The sequence below is a fragment of the Mixophyes fleayi genome, chromosome 4, assembly GCF_038048845.1.
Source record: "Mixophyes fleayi isolate aMixFle1 chromosome 4, aMixFle1.hap1, whole genome shotgun sequence".
NCBI classification, from domain to species: domain Eukaryota; kingdom Metazoa; phylum Chordata; class Amphibia; order Anura; family Limnodynastidae; genus Mixophyes; species Mixophyes fleayi.
In genome coordinates, this window is record NC_134405.1 from 8685913 (window position 1) to 8708779 (window position 22867).

The window sequence follows — 22867 nt, forward strand, 5'->3', positions numbered from 1 at the left end:
CCCAATTGTCTTTATAATATGATATGTCTATTAATAGAGATGATTATGTACTCTAAAGTCCAAACATTATATTGCGGAATTACCACATATTATTTATATATATATATATATATATATATATATATATATATATATACATAGTATATAATATAAGTTATACTATATATAAAATAATATATTATGTGACTCCAGAGTGCCCTCTTAAGTGTACTTATTGACTATTTTGTCCATGGAAGCACCACCTACAACTAAATATGTAAACTGCTTTATTAGTAGTGAGTAGGTGATGAGGCAATTTTCTCCTGTGCGGATATATCACAGCTTTGTGTCTTGTAAGGATGTACAGAGAAAGCCTTCACAGTGTTTATTTAGAATGTATGCATGTCATTTTAATTCTACTTATAATACATTGGTATCTTTCCCATATTATTAGCGCCTTACTCAGTGTTCTTTATCTGATTTCGTAAATCTGTTCTTGGCTGGTCGAAGATGTCATAGAAAAAAGCAAATCCATCTCGCTCTAAGGTTAGGACTTCCTCATCATTTGTATCTGAAAGTTATTTATATAATTCAAAATGAGGGGGTGCTCTCACAACCAGAGTTACTATCAGGAAAAAAACAAAATTGGTGAGAAGAGTCACCTAAAGAGATTGTAAATTGAGGCACTCCAGTCCCTTGAAAAGTATTTAAAAACCAAATTTTATTGAAGATTTATTAAAAATTAATATGTCAGATAACATCACAGTCGGCGAATATTAAAATATAGAAGTGATGAAAATTAAAGATAAGTGATAGAAGTAATTAAAAATCCCTTCCGGGAAGCCGGTGGTCACAAAATTGTGACACTTATAATTTGTTGGAAATACTGCCCATAATTATGGACATTATATTAATGAGATTCAAAAATATCACAATTTATTGGGATTCAATTATATTCCCTATATTCATCGATACATAGTATATCTCATATAACCAGCAAATGTGTCCACTCTGAATTAGATGATTGTAGTGTAGAAATGCACTAGTAGGGTTTATAATTTATCAAAAACACTCAGGTATAGTAATCTGACATAGACATACAAAGGAACTTTAAATAAATGTATATATAGTTCTAAAACCTTGGTACTCTAACCTAGTATCCTCTCATACTGTGTATAGAGGAGAGGGATTAACTAGGGCATGACCACAGAGGATTCCTTTCTAACACATATCTGCTACATAGGAAATTAAGTCAATTCAGCCTATGAAGATGTGGCTGATAGGGGTCTAACTAGCGATATGAGGAACCTCAATCCTCCTCTTGTTGTCAGACAAAATTACCCTGGTGCTATAGCCCTAAACAAAGCGCACTACTTGATTCAAAATGGTAACATTAGAACATTAGATAGAGTGTGACACGATCGCGGCTAACTCCGCTGACCGGCTTCACACTTCCGGGTGTGTGACGTCACGCGTCACACGTGGCCCGACGTACGTTTCGCCGTAATCGGCTTAGTCATGGGAAATTGATGGTCGAAGATGTACAAGATCTGAGTCTTTATCTTCAGGATAACGTGTATTTATTGCATAATACTTTATATTATGGCTTATTTTTAACAGTGAATCAAGTTGAAGTCAGAGTTAGGGCTGCCTAGACAATACATACATACATAAAAAACAAAAGGTCCATTTGTTGACATAACAGGCAGTCAGATACTATGATAATCTAATTAGAATGCAAGATTTTACCATGAGTCAAGGTCTAATTAGAATTTTCTTTTATAGTAATGGATTTTAGAAATGTGTATACATCATTTACATGCCAAGAAAGTGAGAGACCTGGAAAGAAACAGTCTGAGAATATATTTTGGTCATCCCGGGGACCTATTGCAGAGAGATGGGGAGGAATGTCTATAAATAGGCATTATCAGCCCAGTGTTAGTGAGTTGGTGGCTGCACAGCTGGAAGGATGGAATAGTTAGAAAGATCAGGAAAGAAAGTGATAGAAGCAGAAATCACCAGAGTAAGGTAATTGTATTGATACATAAACACAATTGCATATATATTATGTTGTAGATATTGTATTGTTATACATGTGTGGTGTGTCTATGTATTTACAATGTTTGTATTGTTAGCACTGCAACCTAACATTATTATAATTATTCGGGTAATCATTTGTTCTTTTTATATTCTGTAATTTGTATTATCATTATTCAATATTGAAAAACAAGATTTCTTTCCTCATTTTGATCTGTTTTTCTTCTACTGTAATAGTGAGTATGTGGAGAGTACTTAATCTTCTATAGGGTTGTATCACAGCTTATTGTCTTCTGTGAGTATACAGATAAGTCTCCACATTTTTTTTATGTATATATGTGGCAATATACAGAAGAGCAAAAACAATTGCCAATGGTTGGGTCATATTTGCTTGTGTATAAAATATATTTGTCTTCTGTACACAACATTACTTCTGTTATAGTAGATTAATTAATGTAATAGGCTTATAAATATTAACACACTTTTTTCTCTTAGGTGAATTAATGAACAGGATCACACTAAAAACAGAAGACGTTTTGGGAAAGGACTTTGTACTCTGAACATGAGTGTTCCAAAAGGATAGTCTCATCTACATGTCATACAGACTACAAACATCAGTTCTTCATAAACTCTTTCGAAATTCTCACAATCTTATTTTATTTTTTTAAAAAAGAAACCTTCTATAAATAAGTTGCTGGTAACTAATACGCTAGAAGTCCTATCTCTGCTCTGAATGTCACAAAGTTTTTGCTTGTAAATCACAACTACATCAGTGGACTCACACAAGAATGAAGCCATATAAATGCTCTGAATGCTACAAGTGTTTTACCAAAAAGTCAAATCTGGTTGCACATCAGAGGATTCACACAGGAGAGAAACCATTTAAATGCTCTGAATGTAGCAAGTGTTTTGCCCAAAATTCACATCTTGTAAATCATTACATGATTCACACAGGAGAGAAACCATTTAAATGCTCTGAATGTAGGAAGTGTTTTAGTGACAATTCAACTCTTGTTGCACATCACAGGATTCACACAGGAGAGAAACCATTTAAATGCTCTGAATGTAGCAAGTGCTTTACAAAGAATTCATTTCTTGTTGCACATCAGAGGATTCACACAGGAGAGAAACCATTTAAATGCTCTGAATGTAGCAAGTGTTTTAATGAGAATTCACATCTTTTTGCACATCAGAGGATTCACACAGGAGAGAAACCATTTAAATGCTCTGAATGTAGCAAGTGTTTTGCGCAAAATTCACATCTTGTAAATCATCACATGATTCACACAGGAGAGAAACCATTTAAATGCTCTGAATGTAGTAAGTGTTTTAGTGACAAATCAACTCTTGTTGCACATCACAGGACTCACACAGGAGAGAAACCATTTAAATGCTCTGAATGTAGCAAGTGTTTTACCCAGAATTCAAATCGTGTAAGACATGAGAGGATTCACACAGGAGAGAAACCATTTAAATGCTCTGAATGTACTAAGTGTTTTAGTGACAATTCAACGCTTGTTGCACATAAGAAGATACACACATAAGACAAACTATTTAAACACTCTGAATGTAGCAAGAGTTTTACCCACAAGCCAGCTCTTATGCAACATCAGATGATTCCCACAGGAGAGAAAACATTTAAATGGTCTTAATGCAGCAAGTGTTAAATTGAAAAAAAAGCACTTGTCACTCACCAGAAGCATCATACACAAGAGTCACCCTGGGGATCTGAATGTAGCATATGTATCATAAACAAGTTATCTTTTTGTATTATCATAATATCCATACAGAGTATATGCAGGTTTTTTTTTATCTGAAAAGTGTTATATATAACACCAAGTCCATCTTATATGTCAAAGAAGACTAGAGTGGTCTGGCAAGGGGACTTGGGGGCATTTTCCATCTGGGATTGTCTAACTGTTATGATCTAGAGCTGCAGTACACAATCACACAATGACAATGAAGCAGCCCTTGCTGAGCTCGTAATATACAGCTGCTCTGCTCATGCAGGTACAGGGACTAGTAGAATAAAGAACGTTCTATACAGAAGAGAGTTCTGGCAGCTCTTCTCAGTAATGGGATTCCTTTTATGACAGGCAGAGCTATGACTACCGAACATATCTAAACTAACACTGCACACTGCCCTGTTCCACAATACATGTGCTCCTATTGGTCTCTGTTATATCTCCTTATTGTTTCCCTCATACCTTTCTACTGCTGGCTTTGTTGCTGTATCCTATATCAACCAATCAGATCATCACATTTGTTGTTTTGATGACATCAGACTGCTAATAGCTGATATATGGTTTCTATTTGTTATAGCACAGCCTTGTTCTTAACACCATGTTATTAAATAAGCCTCAAGAAGGAGACATTGCTCCTCAACCTACTTGTAGAGGTCCTTCATATGTATTTCTTAGGAATCCAAATCAGATAGTGCTGACCTGTATATAGACTGAAGGATCATGTTCACACAATATCTGTATTTACCATGTATGTTACTGGCAGCTGTTTCTATAACACTTGATGTTCAATAAAAACTGATTATGATACATGTGAAGACTCTGTGTTTGATTGTGGAACTAAGATGTTTTTTCAGTATCAATAAATATTGTTCACTCTGCTACATTTTAGAAGATGGATCCCAGGGGGTTGTGTGATACTGACAATATGAAAACCAATGATGAAAACACTGCAAAGACCAGTTATCATTATTAACATACAGCAAATGAATTAGAGGGATGTAGTAGAAATGTCTACAATGAAACTGTAGAAATTTTGAAATGTAAAATGTCTAAACCATAATGTCAACTGAGATAATGTCTACGTACAAAATTATGTCAACATCGTAAAAATGTCTTTACATTTAAAATGTTGACACCTAAACTGTTGACACATAACATTGTTGACACATTCATAATGTTTACACTCTTTTAATGGTAACATAACTATTATCTACATATACATAATATTGACCTGTGAAATTTTGACTATGTCAGTCTGTAGATTCTAACGTCAGCACAACCTATCTGACTTGTAATTTAAAGCACACAGGTTAAGTGTTTAAACACTTAACCCGACATTGTTGCTTTAAATTACAAGTCAGACAGGTCGCGCCGACGTTAAAATCTACTGACATGTCAATAGTCGAACTTACTTCAAGTCAACATCCTAATGCAATCGGACATCTGCAGTGTAGCTATGCAGATAAGTCTGAAGTATGAAATTGCTGTACTGTCTCTTTCTAAAACACCCAGGCCCTAAACTACGAAAAAGCTAAACTAAGATAATGTAATAGTACTGTATGTGTGTATTCCAGTGATCACACAAATCTGTGAATTAGCAGCTCCACCATTTTGTGAATGACAGCAATCTGACTCCATGATAGTGCTGAATCTGCAGCTAACCACAGGATGTGATGACATACCATGTCTGTATTGTGTGAGTGACAGCAATCTAACTCCATGATAGTGCTGAATCTGCAGCTAACCACAGGAAGTGATGACATACCATGTCTGTATTGTGTGAGTGACAGCAATCTCACTCCATGATAGTGCTGAATCTGCAGCTAACCACAGGATGTGATGACATACCATGTCTGTATTGTGTGAGTGACAGCAATCTGACTCCATGATAGTGCTGAATCTGCAGCTAACCACAGGATGTGATGACATACCATGTCTGTATTGTGTGAGTTACAGCAATCTGACTCCATGATAGTGCTAAATCTGCAGCTAACCACAGGATGTGATGACATACCATGTCTGTATTGTGTGAGTGACAGCAATCTGACTCCATGATAGTGCTGAATCTGCAGCTAACCACAGGATGTGATGACATACCATGTCTGTATTGTGTGAGTGACAGCAATCTCACTACATGATAGTGCTGAATCTGCAGCTAACCGCAGGATGTGATGACATACCATGTCTGTATTGTGTGAGTGACAGCAATCTCACTCCATGATAGTGCTGAATCTGCAGCTAACCACAGGATGTGATAGCACCATGTCTGTATTGTGTGAGTGACAGCAATCTGACTCCATGATAGTGCTGAATCTGCAGCTACCCACAGAATGTGATGACACCATGTCTGTATTGTGTGAGTGACAGCAATCTCACTCCATGATAGTGCTGAATCTGCAGCTAACCACAGGATGTGATGACATACCATGTCTGTATTGTGTGAGTGACAGCAATCTGACTCCATGATAGTGCTGAATCTGCAGCTAACCACAGGATGTGATGACATACAATGTCTGTATTGTGTGAGTGACTGCAATCTCACTCCATGATAGTGCTGAATCTGCAGCTAACCGCAGGATGTGATTACATACCATGTCTGTATTGTGTGAGTGACAGCAATCTAACTCCATGATAGTGCTGAATCTGCAGCTAACCACAGGATGTGATGACATACCATGTCTGTATTGTGTGAGTTACAGCAATCTGACTCCATGATAGTGCTGAATCTGCAGCTAACCACAGGATGTGATGACATACCATGTCTGTATTGTGTGTGACAGCAATCTGACTCCATGATAGTGCTGAATCTGCAGCTAACCACAGGATGTGATGACATACCATGTCTGTATTGTGTGAGTGACAGCAATCTGACTCCATGATAGTGCTGAATCTGCAGCTAACCACAGGATGTGATGACATTCAATGTCTGTATTGTGTGAGTGACTGCAATCTCACTCCATGATAGTGCTGATACTTTGATGGTAGAAACAAGTCAGATACATTGATACATACTGTATATAGAAAAAAAAATCTAATACTAATATATGTTCTAAATTTTATATCTTAAATATCATAGAGGCTTATAGTAATCCTTACATATTTGGACATTAATCTTTCTGTTTGTACAGGTGATTAGTGATCAGTTGTGATTGAATACATCACATATAAATACTTAGGGGCATATTCAATTGACGGCAGGATTGCCAAAAATCCTGCGCTCAAAAAATATTACTGTTAATACGGTAATATCTCGCTGGATTTCAGCTCGCAGCTCCCTTAGCTGCTAGCTGAAATCCAGCGAGTAAATTACTGTATTAACGGTTTTCCCTGCGCAGGATTACCGTAATAGCGATAATATTTTTTGAGCGCAGGATTTTCGGCGATCCCGCCGTCAAGTGAATATGCCCATTAGACTGTTACATCTGGATTCATCCCTCTGCTGGAGGTCTAACAGCACAGAAACGTGTCAGGTTCTTACTACAGTCTCCATAAGGAACAATTGATCACATTATTTTCAGAAGTAGATCTCTGCTTTCAGCATTTGAGCTGTGTCAGCTCACGGTACCAGGAGGGACATAAGATCTGAGGAATTTGATATGTATGGTGAGTCTATTTTTCCCTGTTATTTTAAGGCAGAACACTGGTAATTGAAGGGTTTGAAACATTACTCACCTTTATACTGACTGTCTCCTTATGATCCCGGATCCCATGAATGACATTGCAAAAGGACTTAGGGGACATTAACTTATCTTATACATTATCATTATTATTGGCTTGATCTGACAAGTGTATACATACATTTTTTTAATCATGTTCATGAGGGTGCTATCATCTGTTTTATAACAATTGAAAATTAGTTTTTTATTGTGTAAAATAGATTTGATAGTTTTAAATAAGGTTCTGTGATATCTATCATTCTGGCTTAATTTCGATGAATATCCTTAATAATTTGCCTTTATAAATGAATTTGTTATATATAATTTACTTATATATTTTACTATAGTTTATTTTTAATTATGAATAACATTGATATCATAGTTACTGATGATACTTAGAACAGATCTTTCTGCTCACACTCTCTGCCAAAACAATAGACAAGTCCTAAACAAAAGGTCCATAACAGGATGTCAGAGACTGGGATAATCTAATTAGAATGCAAGATTTTACCACCTACCAAGATCTAATTAGAATTTTCCTTTGTAGTAAGTGACCTTAGGAATGTTTATATCTCATTTACATGTCAGTGAGATTTACATGAGAGACCTGGAGACAAACAGTCTGAGAACCTTCTGGTCATCCCGGGACCTATTGAAGAGAGATGGGGAGGAATGACTATAAATAGGCAGTATCAGCCCAGTGTTAGTGAGTTGGTGGCTGGAGAGCTGGAAGGATGGAACAGTAAGAATGATCAGGAGGGAAAGAGATAGAAGGAGAAATCTTCAGAGTAAGGTAATTATGTTATGTATAAGAATATACTGATATATACACACACATTTGTGGATATTATGTTGTAGATATTGTATTGTTATAAATGTGTGCTTCCATAATGTTATAAGCAAAATGTTGTTGTACAATTAAGATTAGGTTCAAGATATTATGCTATAGATATTGTATTGTAATAAATATGGGATGTGTTTTTGTCTTAACAATGTTTATATAGTTATTATTGCAATCTAACACCATTATAATTATTAGGGTACACTACCGTGCATTATATATATTCTGTACATTGTATTATCTATTAGTGAATATTGTATTGTAAAACAAAGCTGGTTTTACATGTGTTGCATTTTACATATTCTGATAACACACTGTACATTATATTTATCTGCTTTCTCCTATGGTTGCAGTGTAGATAGATATACATGAACCATTACAAATATTATTGTACATTTGTAATATATTCAAAAGCATATTTACGGACATTTCTAGATTTACACCTAAAATGTATGCGTCATATATGAAAGGACAGGAATAATTTAGTTATCCCATAATCATAAAAGTCAACTTTTGTTGCACAATTAGTTAAGATTAAGGCCCAAATAGTTTTATGAGCCAACCATTGTATACATGATAATAAGTATAGTTTGGCAAAAATATATATTTTCTATCAGAACTGTAGTATCATGGGTGTATTATATCTATATATTCTCTATCAGTACTGTGTTATCACGTATACAATATATATATATTTTTTCTATTAGAACTGCGGTATCATGTGTGTAATATATCTATATATTATCTACCAGTACTCTTGTGCAATTTGTGTTATATATGTTCTGTGTATAATAATATTATGAGTACTACAGATAGTATATTGACTCAAGGGTGTGATGACATATCATGTCTGTATTGCTCAAGGAACACGTCCATTAAGGCTTCTGCCTTAATCATCGTAATTTCATTGCTTTTTGGAGTTTGAGTGGAAGAGTTTCAATAGTTTTCTTACATTTTAGATCAGTGGTCAGGGAACAGGGGTAAATTACCCCAAATGGGGTAAAAATGAAAATCCTTGGGGTAATGCTGCCGATTCACATGCTGTCAGTTGGATTGTAGACCCCTTTAAATGTGAAATTACTGTTGTACCAGAAGATCCTCAAGGGTTGGCAGAGGCACTTCTTGAGCTGTGATGCAATAATGAAGCACGTATTGCATTTGAAAACAAAGCAGATCTGTCATATTTTTGGATGTCAACAGCTGCAAAGGCATCAAAATTGCACATGAGGAGGCAGTCAAAAAGTTGGTGCCTTTTGCAACAACCTATCTTTACGAACAAGGATTTTCCACTCTAACGAACATAAAAACAAAGCAGAGAAATCATTTGGACGCTGAAGATTGTATCCAAATTGCTCTGACATCAGTGCCCCAATGTTGATGCTCTTGTATTAAAAATGAAGCAACATCATTTCTACAAAACTTGAAGTTTTGAAGTTGAAGCTTTCAAAGAAATTTTGAATAGATTCCATACAATTTTGAATTCCAAGAATAAATAATATATGATTTCCTTCGTATCAATTAAAGGGAGTAACGTCGACGTATCTAAATATATTTGGGGGTAAAAGGTAAAAAAGTTCCCTGACCCCTGTTTTAGATGGTGTGTAAGGAACCTTAATCGGACATGTTAAACCGTAAGGTTTTATGTCTATGGCATTTCATGGCTTTTTGTTAAGTAAAAATATTGATCATTTTCAAAATCTATGTATCTAAATGTGAAATCACCCACCCTCTGCCCACCAACAATTCTCTATCACATGCCACCCTGCCCCCTAAATTATTATATGCCCCTCCCACTGCCAACCAGGTTCTCTAACATGACACCCATTTTTCTCACATGCCATCTCCTGCTCATCAGCCTTTCACACATATGGGCCCTTGCTGATCAGCTACTTTTTTTATATGTCACCACCTATCAACTAGATTTTCTCTCACATGCCACTCCCTGACCATAAGCTTCTAATATCAGCCCTGCACACCAGCTATTATATCACATGCCACCTCATAACCAACAGCTTTTCGCTCACGTTACCCCATGTCTATCAGCTTTTCCCTCACATGCCACCAAACTCACCATCTATTCTCTCACATTCCAACCTCTGCTCCGCCAGTGACAGCTTCACAATACAAAAAGCATTCTCCGATCTCTGTACAAAATGGAGCCTTTAAGTGAGACCTGCACCACACAAAAAATCTTCTAATGACCCCTACTCATGATAGAGAATCCTATCATAAAAATAATTTTCATCTGACCGCTGCACAATAGGTAGCGCCTTCACTTATCCATAAACAACACAAGGAGCCTTCCTCTGGCCATGCAAAACACAGAGAGCCATCCTCTGACCCTGCACAACACAGAGAGCCATCCTTTGACCCTGCACAACACAGAGAGCCATCCTCTGAACCTGCACAACACAGAGAGCCATATTCTGACCCTGCACAACACAGAGAGCCATCCTCTGACTCTGCACAACACAGAGAGCCATCCTCTGGCCCCTGCACAATACATAGAGCCTTCCTCTGACCCCTCCACATTACATAGAGCCATCCTCTGACCCCTCCACATTACATAGAGCCTTTCTATGAGCCCTGGACAACACATAGAGCCATCCTCTGGTCCCTGCACTATACAGAGAGCCATCCTTTGGTCCCTGTACAACACAGAGGTCATCCTCTGACCCCTGCACAATACATAGAGCTATCCTCTGATCCCTCCACATTACATAGAGCCTTCCTCTGACCCCTGCACAATACATAAAGCCTTCTTCTGACCCCTGCACATTACATAGAGCCATCCTCTGACTCCTGCACAACACAGAGAGTCATCCTCTGATTCCTGCACAATACATACAGCTATCCTCTGACCCCTTCGCATTATATAGAGCTTTCCTCTGACACTTGACAATATATAGAGCCATCCTCTGAACCTGCACAATACATAGAGCCATCCTCTGACCCTGCACAATACATAGAGCCATCAACTGACTCCTGGACAATATATAGAGCCATCCTCTGACCTCTGCACAAAACATAGAGTCATTCTCTGACCCCTTCACAGCACAGAGAGACTATAGTAGCAAACAATCGTGGGAATTACAAATATGCCCCCCCCTGGGTGAAGAACCGAACTTCAATCAACAATGGGTCCGCCCTGGACAAAGAAATGAACAGATTACAAGCATGGACTTTTGGAAGTATAAATTACTTTGGGACAGGGGCAAGCCAGGACATTTGAAATTACAAATTTGTTTTGGACAATTACAAGCCAGGACATTTTGAAGTATAAATAACTTTGGGACTGGGGCAAGCCAGGACGTTTGGTTCTACAAATTTTGGTGAGTATTTTGAGAATTTATTATTTTTAATAAAAAACTATGGTGTAAATGAGGGTGTTTGCTGTGTTTATTGTGGGTTTATTATTTTTAATAAATGTTAATGATGTTAACAAGGCAGTGGTGGTTTATTTGACATTTTGTTTTGTGGAACTACAGGTCCCAGCCAGCCCTGGGTATCAGGGCATGTTGGCACTGGCTGCCGTGGGTATGCTGGTGCTTGTAGTTATACAAGTAGCAGCATGCCTACACTCTTTAGGGCAACTTGGCTGGCTGGGACTTGTAGTTCCATAAAACAAAATGGCGTCTGTTTGTTTTTTAACCATATATGCACCGTTATTACCCTACACCCACCGCCCAGGGGTGTAGGAAGAGTCCTAGTGCTATCAACAGTGGGCTGGGTGTCCCTAGCGGGGGGCCCGCTCATTTTTTTCGGCGGACCCCACTCCCTAGGGAATCCAGCCCAGCGCTGAACAGCCTCGGGTTGGTTAGTCATTATGGCAGGGGGACCCATGCTGCGTGTCCCACTGCTCTAGTGCCTCCAACCCCGGCTGGTTTGCCTAGTGCTGGTGAAAATCGGGGGAACTCCACGCAAATTTTTTCCCCGATTTTCACGGTATCAGTAGTGGGCTGGCAGCACTAGGGTTAATAGTGAATAGAGGGGACCTCACGCTTTTTCTTTTATCCTCCCCTTGTCATCTGCTGCCCCTGTCATCCACTCCCCTGTCATCCGCAACCTCTGTCCTCCCCGTGTCATCCGCTGCCCCTGTCATCCATTGCCACTGTCATCCGTTGCCCCTCTCATCCGGTCCCCCTCTCCTCCCCTTGTCATCTGCTGCTGCTGTCATCTGCTGCTCCTGTCATATGCTACACCTCTAATCCGCTGTTGCTGTGATCCATTGACTCTCTCATCCGCTCCCCCTGTCCTAACCTTGTCATCCGCTGCCCCTGTCATATGCTGCCCCTTTAATTTGCTGCCGCTGTCATCCGTTGCCCTTGTCATCTGCTCCCCCTCTCCTCCCCTTGTCATCTGCTGCCGCTGTCATCCGCTCTCCCTGTCATTTACTCCCCCTCTCATTCACTTAACATGTCATCCACTCCTCCCCTTACCATCCACTGCTGCCGGCATCCGCTGCCCCTGTCATCCTTTGTACCTGCCATCCGCTCCCCCTGTTCTACCCCTCTCATACGCTGCCATTGTCATCTGCTGCCACTCTCCTCCGCTCAACCTGTCATGCGCTTCCGATGTCATCTTCTGCCCTTATCATCCACTCTCCCTGTCCTCCGCTCAACCTGTCATCTGCTCCCCCTGTCCTAACCTTGTCGTCCGCTGCCCCGTCATCAGCTGCCCCTGTCATATGCTGCCCCTGTCATCCATTGCCGCTGTCATTTGTTGCCCCTCTCATCCACTCAACCTGTCATCCGCTCCCCATGTCCTCCCCCTCTCATCCACTCAACCTGTCATCCGATCCCCCTGTCCTCCCCTTGTCATCTTCTGCTGCTGTAATCCGCTCCCCCTGTCATCTGCTGCTGCTGTCTTCCGCTCCCCATGTCTTCCCCTTGCCATTCGCTTCCGCTGTCATCCGCTGCCCCTGTCATCCATTGTCCCTGTCATTCGCTCTCCCTGTTCTCCACTTGTCATATGCTGCCGCTGTCATCCGCTGCCACTCTCCTCCGCTCAATCTGTCATGCGCTCCCGATGTCACCCGCTGCCCTTATCATCCACTCTCCCTGTCCTCCACTCAACCTGTCATCCGCTCCTCCTGTCCTAACCTTGTCATCCACTGCCCCTGTCATCTTCTGCCCCTGTCATCCGCTGCCCCTGTCATATGCTGCCCCTGTCATCCTCTGCCGCTGTTATCAGTTGCCCCTCTCATCCGCTCCCCCTGTCCTCCCCTTGTCATCTGCTGCCACTGTCATCCGCTCCCCATGTCCTCCCCTTGCCATTCACTACCACTGTCATCCGCTGCCCCTGTCATCCATTGTTCCTGTCATTCGCTGCCACTGGCATCCGCTCCCCCTGCCGCTGTCCTCCATGAGACTCTCATGGACACCTGTGAAAGCAGCTGCTCCTTCTCCAGCTTATCCGCAGCTTGAAGCCCAGAATGGGTAAGTACAGCATCACCATGACATTAGGCCAGTCAGGTTTGCTACATACCGAGCACTTTCAAATTTCAAGTTTAAACGGTATCACGCAGCTCTGGCCCCGCTCGGAAAGATTAATAAACTGTGAAATGAGAGCAGTGCCAGGGCTAATACTAGTGTAGTGTGCCCCCCTCAGCCCCAAAACACCAACCAGCCCCCCTGTACCCAATAAATATGGCTAAATTCTTCTGCTCACAGAAGAAAATTTCTAAGCGAGAGGGTCAGTCAGCCATGTTTGTGCTCTCAAGTGAAGCCATTTTCAGTACACCCAGTACAAGACTCTATCTGACATGCGCAACATTATGACATTTTCTGAAATCCCATATCTTTCAAATGCGGCATGTTTTAGCAAATTATAAAAAAACTCTAACTTTCTCAAACTTGTGAACCCTCAACGGCACTGCTCAGCCCTAATAGCTTTCTAACAAAACTTACCGCGTGTCTTTAAATGCACTGTACACTGAGTTACGCTCCCCCCAAAAAAACAGAAAAGCAGTGACTTTTGCGAAACAGGAAGTAGAAAAAAAACGGACAGATTTTGAACTTTGGATTGTTCCTAAATTGTCATTTTTTATTCTTTTTTTCTGAAATTTCACATGCGCCACCTGTGGACAGTTCTCCATTCGCATGCCAAATTTCAGTTTAATAGCTTTAATACTTTTTAAAATGTAGACCCTCAAACACCATGCCCCCCTCTCACAAATTCCCTATGGCAAAATGACTTTTTTTAGATGTAACCTTAATATAAGGGCACGACTGTGCTCTCATAATATATGCACACACTCAGTGGCCTCTTTATCATGTATACAATTCTAATATTGGACAGGACCATCCTTCTTTAAGTTGCTGTCACATAATTTCCTGCCTCATTTTGAACACTTTTTCTTCTGTAGCGTGATTATTGTGAACTTTGTTCACAGAAGTACCGCCTACAACAAGATATATAATTTACCTAATGTAATAGTGAATAAGTAGTGTGTACGTCGTCACCTATGGTGATATATCAGACATTTTTGCCTTGTGTGAGTGTGCAGATAAGCCTTCACAGTTTTGTTTTAAGTGTGTATGTTTGTGTGGCAATGTAAACAAAAATAAAAACTTTGCCCAATGAATGGATCATATTTGTTAGTGTAATTCATTTAAATGCTCTGAATGTATTAATTGTTTTGCCCACAAGTCAAGTCTTGTTGTACATCAGAGGATTCACACAGGAGAGAAACCATTTAAATGATTTGAGTGTAGCAAGTGTTTAACTGAGAATTAAATTATAGTTGCACATAAGAGGATTCATACTGGAAAGAAACTATTTAAATGGTCTGAATACAGCAAGTGTTTAATTGCACTTGTCACTCATCAAAGGAATCATACACAAGAGCCACCCTGAGGATCTGAATGTAGCATATGTATCATAAACATATTATCTCTATGTATCAAAAAATATCCATACAGGGGATTTATAACTTTTATTTTTTCATTGTGGGAAATGCTTTATGTAACATCAAGGCCATATTACAAGTCAAAGAAGACTTGAGTGGTCTGACAAAGGGACTTGGGAGTATGTTCCCTCTGGGATGTTCTAAGTGTTTTGAAGTAAAGCTGCAGTACACAATCACACAATAACAATAGGGCAGCCCTTGCAGAGTTCTGTAATATACTGCTGTCCTACTCATAAATTACTTACTTGGTATAGAGAAGAAGACAAAAATGTCTCTGTAAAATTTGACCTTCCAAGTATAGTCAAGATATTGTAAGTAAGACATTTAGAACACCACAGAGATGCTGCAGAGACAAGTAAAAGGATTAGTTATTGTACTTGAAAAGTGCAGGTACAGAAAACTACAAAGGTTGATAGATCATATAAAGAATATTGTATTGGTGAGAATAATCAATGCTATGCAGAGGCTGGAAATATCAGAGGCAATGAGACCCAATAGGAAGGTCACAGATGTGATTATTGTTGATGGGTAACTAGTTTATTTGTACAGCTGATTTGTGTAATACTAAATATGGATACTTGATGTTTTTTCTGTCTCATGCATTGAAAATGAAAAAATATCCTGAGCCTTTTGGATTGGACACTGTATATGTTACATTGCTACCTGTTTAATCTGTCATTTTGGGTATCAATATTTCACCTGAGAATTTGTACAATTGCTCTAACCTTTTGATATGCCACAGATTATGCCACAAAGTATTTGAGTCCAATTCTGCATTCTGGTGTTTTATTTCTGTTTAATTTTAAGTATATTTTTACTATTCCAGTATGTCAAAGTCTAATAACCATTTTACCAATAAGCATTGTGACTAATTATTGTCAAATTAAATTACATTTATTAACATTCTGGCTTTGTTCTTAGAATCATTCACATCTCAAAAAGTATTTCTGTTTATAATGCTATATTTTTGCAAGTAATGTTTCAATGATAGTACATTTGGATACATTGAGTTTTGATTGCATTTTTGTATGTTTGGGGGTAGCTGAAGGCTTCCAAAGAGTGTTAGCTCTGGTACCAATCCTTGGTGCTGGTAATAGCCTTTTTTTGTAAAAGTGAATGCGAGACAGATGTTTGTGGTTTACTCATCTATAGAGAGAAAAGGCATCTGCACCAAAGACAAATTCTGTACCGCCTAGTGTATTATGTATATAATCTATTTTTTAATATTTCCAAGCAACCTATTGTATAAGATTTTCTCTTTTCTTCTCTTTAAATAATAAATGAGATGAGCAGGCTTCCAAAATATAATATTTCTATAGTTTAAAGATATTATGCATAGATACAACCAAACTGGACGAAGCAGACATACGCTCAGGGTCTCAAAATGCCAATTGACAATCTATATTTGATTAAGACACACTTTTATAAAGATGTTACCCCTTATTACAAACACACCTTCCCAGCTTACATCACTGCTGGCATTCTAAGTCTCTATAATTAAAGCGACATGTTCTTTTGGACAGGTCATCTTGACCTTATTTGGAGCCAATATTTCTTTGGTCTTATTCGGCGATTGTAAAATGAAGATCACGTAACAGTTATATAACATGTTGTTTTGTTCATGAATTGTGCAATAATGGAAATGTACTAAAACCATGTCTCTTGTTATGTAATATGTGTTTTTTTCGTTCTCTTAAAAGCACAAACACAAAATTCAAGTTAATTGGTTCATTCTATTGAACTATTATTAAATTATTATTTTGAGACTAGATATAAAATTTAAGGTGTGGACTGATAAATCATCTCACATATATTTATCGTCCACTAACTAAGAAGTTCTCCCCAGAATTTATTTAGCCATGATTCAAGAACAAAGAGTAGAAAAGGATTCTAATTGGAGCACTGCTTTACAGACAAAAAAAAAACAATTTTCCATTATTTATTCTATTAAAAATATTCTATGTTCTGACCATTTAATAACATTTGCAAGTGAAATATTAAAACATAATACGAGTTTGTAAAAAGTTACTGGTGCTTTGTGTACACTAGATAAAATTGACAGGTGATTGGTGCCTTGTCAAGTTATTTTGTTATCCTGCTATTATATTTATTTAAATTAATCTAGCAATGTGATTCCACTTGAAATTCATTGCAATAAGGTCTATAGTCACTGGGTTCACTGAATTATTATTCAAAATCAATTTTTAATTAAATTTTAATTTTGAGACCTTATGCCATTATAATAACGCACAATGTCCCCTTTTATAAATTCATTATTAATTAATCAGATTGTCATTAAACTGTTGTAAATCCTCTATTCCACCACTAGGGGAAGGTTGCTCGGCAGCATCTTTAGCACATATGAGTTTAGAGGTGAAGTGTCCCTCTATATGTTGCTCATTAAATAGAACATTCCCTATAGATTTCCTTTTCTTTATAGTGAATTAAGTATTCAGTTATGTCTTAAATGACACGTAATTCAATTTTTTAGCTCTGTGGTTTAATTAAATGAAAATATGATCAGAAAGATTATAAATTATTAATTTGCGAGACAGATAAATAAACGTCAGATACCAACAGTGTTTCTGGGTGTGTGCTGTAAATTAACAGCTAACGAAGCAGAAAGTGACAGTGCACCATAAGACTATTAACAGATATCAACAATAGCTATTAAGAAACAGGGTAACAAACATTGAAGGATCTAAGAATGAGCCTGATTGTAAGATCTTACATGATATCCTGCAGAGTGTAAATTCAAACTGGGTTACAAATTCATCCTGCCAGGAGCAAAGACATATGACAGTAGCCGGTCAGTGCTCGGATGCTCTTACTGGTCACATCCAGATCATATTTAATCCTGTTGCAGATTTGCAGTCATCGCTCTGTACGTGTAGATATGTATCCACTTTTATGTCCTGCATCTGATAGTGCTTCCAGCATCACAAGGGATCCTGCAGGGAGAGGGGACTGGGGGAAGGAGAATAAAACAAGAATTGGGCCCGGCTTGTACCATGTAACATCCACATGAAGAGACATTGATTTGTTCATCCCCCTCTATCTCCTCTGCATGTGCCAGCTGCTTGTGCATTGTAACAAGCCTGCCTTACTTTCTCTTCTTTCTCTGCTAATATGTCAGTGTGTAGTGCTCTCTAGGGCATTAGTATTATGTCCTATGACATTGTAACCAGCCTGCCTTACTTTCTCTTCTTTCTCTGCCAATATGTCAGTGTGTAGTGCTCTCTAGGGCATTAGTATTATGGCCTATGACATTGTAACCAGTGAGCTGCAAAGAGTGAGATATTTACGTCCTTAGTTCTACTATGTTACTGCCGAGATAATAAAGATTGATTGTAAACTGTATGTGAGATTTCAGTGAGAATGATCCCTGTATAATATGTCTATGCTATAGTGCTGCTCCTTATGTACTGTGATTATTGTGCTTCAGTTAAATGATGATAAACGTGCTGTGACAGCAGCTTTTATTTAAACATAATTACAAGTTATAGCAAAGCCTGTTTTGGAAGCATAGATTAGATCAGCAGAAAATAAGACCTGTATGTTCATAATATGAATAAAACCAACACTCCATGAGAACAACACATGAAGCCAGTATCTCATGTCAGAGGATTCACATGTGGTTATTACGGAGTTCCCATGTTCCAGGATACCTAGCAGAGTACAATATACAATACTATAATGTGACATGGTACTGCTGGTATATGTGCTGTGACAGTATACAATGTGATAATCCTCTATAGGTGTCCCATAACCACTTACAGCTGGGACCTGGGAATGCAGTTGGCTTTCTATATAAATATTTCTATGATATCATTTTGTATCCCATGAAAGATCTATATCTAATATTTACCTCATCCTTTCTGTCGGACAGATAAATGTAATGTACTTTATGTGTTTCCCTGGTGTACTTTAATTATGTTAGTGTAATAGTTTGTCAAGCGAAGCCAACACTGTAATTACTGAATGATGCTGCAGTTATCCCTGAACGTTATATTGACAGCTGTCACTCACACATGTCTGAGATGTGACATGTGTCTTTTATGGCAATTTCATATGCCCTTAGTACACGTCTGCAAACCCATTAAATATTAAGTTCAGTGTCTTTCAATGAGAACCGAATCATTTTCCCTGAGAGACTGAGAGCTCGGACCGTGTTACTATAAATATTGGTAATTTTTCAACTGATGTATAATAATGAATTAGCAATAAAATATGTATTTCAGCCTAGGTTATCATTAAGGTTAACATTAATAAAATCTATCCAAACAGCTGCATAAACAAATGAATTTCTAAGTTGACCTCTATACATAATAAAAAAAGTGCTTAATAGACATGAAAACTGAGATGATACGTATGGAATAATAACAATAATAATAATTAAATAAGAGGAATTATAATAATAAAAAATGACTTCTGACTCCTAGTATGTCCTATATAACACACCACATATACATTTACACTGACATTCTCTAAATGACTACACTGCTCTTGGACCAGATGAAGAGCACAGATCTGAAGATAAATCGTATATAGTATGTACACATGTATCAGCATGTTGGTTGGGACTTTTTATTGTCCTTGGTAAATCGCTAATCATTAGAATTTCCCTGCAGTGTGTACCTAGCCTTACTGCTGATACTTAGATCAGGTCTTTCTGCTCACACCCTCTACATAGACAATAGGTGAATCCTAAACAAAAGGTCCATTTGTTGACATAACAGGATGCCAGAAACTGCGATGATCTAATTAGAAAATTTTACCTCCTGCTGAGGCCTAATTAGATATTTCCTTTGTAGTAAGTGACCTTAGGAATGTTTCTATTTTGTTCCAAGTCAAAGAAGTTTACACAAAAAAATGCTTTCATTAAAGAAAACTTTGACATTTTATGAAACCCTAATTTAAATATCACCTGGAGACAAACAGTCTGAGAATACTTTTTTATCATCTGGGAACAATTGATGATAGATGGGGACGAATGACTAAATATTAACCTATATTTGTAATATATGTATAAAAATATTGATGGAACTTCTGGGTTTTCAATTAAACTGTATGAGATATATATGTGAGGACGGGTATAATATAGTTCTCCCACAATAAAAAGCAGAATTTGTTGCACAATTTCTTAAGATTGACGCCAATTGGTTTTTTATGAGCCAACCATTGATTACATGATTACATAATATTATGAACACTACAGATATTGACTCCAAGGGGGAATTAATATAAATATTAAAGCCTGTTTATCAGATGATGTTCTGAAAATGTGTTTTATATATTCTAATCTTCCTGTAAATTCTCGGAAAATTCCACTTAATAGTGATGTATATTAGTGTGTGTCCAAACTACTTCCCTTCAGATGTCCAAAATATAATTATGTAGTATTTCATAATGTATCATTTCAATCTCAGGTAGTTACCAAGTTATCTCCTCCACATTCTATGTATTTGTATAAGTGATTCCCCCCATATTAGTCATAAGGGGCCACGAGTGTGACCAAATAAATAAACTGAGCAAGAAAAGTCTTTTGCTTTGCTCTATATAGAGAAGTGTTTTACACTGTAATGAAAATTGTTATCATAGTGCTAATTATATGGAATTAATGGAAAACATTCTCCTTACTATAGTAGAAGATGTCAGATGGAATATAAAGTAAGAAGTGACCTGAATCCTAAAATTATATAGTGATTATTGGTAGGAGACACTGAACTTTAGATCACACTAATTAGGTAATGAGCACCTAAGGGGTGACGTCCTTTCCCCTGTTTTACATTCTCACACATGTCTTCTATTACTACTGATCACATTATCATTTTCATTTTAATATTTTGCTTGTGAAAAGAACAGTCTAACATAAAAAAGAGTTTTCTTCGTACTAAATCACATGCACAATTTTTTAAAACTATGACATGTTTAGTAATATAGATGATTATGTTCTCTAAAGTCCAAAGAGTATATTGAGATTTAATCCATATAATTCCATATTATTTGTACTACTGCAGCCATCTCTGCTTTATCAAAAACAATTTGCATTGGAAATCACAGGAGCACTTCTCACTTGTTAATGTTATAGTTCGCTGCACTGGTTACTGTGACAAAACATGTAGATTTAATTTGGTATACAATAAATATTTATTTATTGCCGATTTTGTTCATGGGAGCTCCACCTACAGCTAAATATGTAAAGTGCTTCATTAGTCCATTATCTACTGTGCATATCTACAGCTTTGTGCTGGAACAGGTCTTTTGCTCACACTCTCTGCCTAGATAATAGATGAATAATAAACAAAAAGTCCATTTGTTGACATAACAGGATGTCAGAGACTGTCATGATCTAATTAAAATTCAAGATTTTAACAGGTGTCAAGGTCTAATTAGAATTTTCCTTTATAGTATTTCTCCTATGAAATGTTTATACCTCATTTACATGTCAATGAGATTTACATGAGACCTGGAGACAAACAGTCTGAGAACCTTCTGGTCATCCTGGGAACTATTGAAGAGAGATGGGGAGGAATGACTATAAATAGGCAGTATCAGCCCAGTGTTAGTGAGTTGGTGGCTGGAGAGCTGGAAGGACGGAACAGTAAGAATGATCAGGAGGGAAAGAGATAGAAGGAGAAATCTTAAGAGTAAGGTAATTATATTATGCTTAAAATGATACATAATCAAATTTTGTGTATATTATGTTGTAAATATTGCAGTGTTATACATGTGTTATGCGTCCTTGCCTTAACAATGTTTGAATAGTTAGTACTACAACCTAACATAGTTATATTTTTTTCATTACACTAATGTGCATTGTAGTTTGCATTATCATTAGTAAATATTGTATAGCAATATAAATATCTGGATAATACACTGTACATTATATGTATCTACTTTCCCATATGGTTGCAGTGTAGTTAGATATTCATGAACCACTATAAATATCAATTTATATTATCTTCATAAAGAAAAAAATAAGCACAAACAGGCTACCCAAATTATATACCACACATCCAATTAATAATATAAAAAATGATACTTATTAGCATCCAACATACAAAATTAAAACTGCCTTTTAATCTTAAAATAAAATAAATGGGTTAATACTTCTCTTGGTGCACACACCAGTGTAACACATTCATTACTATATCCACGAATTGTGTAAATAGTTATTTGTCACAGATATATCCTATATAAGGGAGGAGTCACTCCAAGTGCTAATTGTAGGTATTCTGTTAGACTACTAGGGAATAAATAACATCCCTCTTATAATTCAGAGGCATAGATGGTGTTATCCAGATCGCTGCTTTCGGGAATAATTAAGATCAATGTTTTCCTTTGTATACAGCAAACAGTATATTCAGCCTCCCAAAGTGCTTCATAATCCAGTCTCTCCCCAGCAGCACATAAAACACAGCTCCCCGTCTGTAACCTTATCACGGCTCAGTGTATTTGCTGTGTATAATTAGCAACTTCGGGACCCAGGTTTATCCTACCAAATTCAATAAGGACATATGTGACCATTCAGGCTCCACTTTTCTGGTTAAACAAATCTTTCTTTTTTGTATTTCTCCGCATAATCAAACTCCTTCAGACATGTGGAATTGACAGCTAAACTTATTTGTAACTTAGAGCTGACCAGTCATGACTTTCTCTATCACAGATAACAAGTGATACAATCAATTAATTTCCA

The 22867-nt window shown here is 37.5% G+C and overlaps 1 pseudogene; it reads left to right on the forward strand.

Moving 5' to 3' along the window:
* The first annotated feature begins 1278 nt into the window (after window positions 1-1278).
* Window positions 1279-3668, forward strand: LOC142149637 (uncharacterized; annotated as a pseudogene).
* Window positions 3669-22867: the final 19199 nt, after the last annotated feature.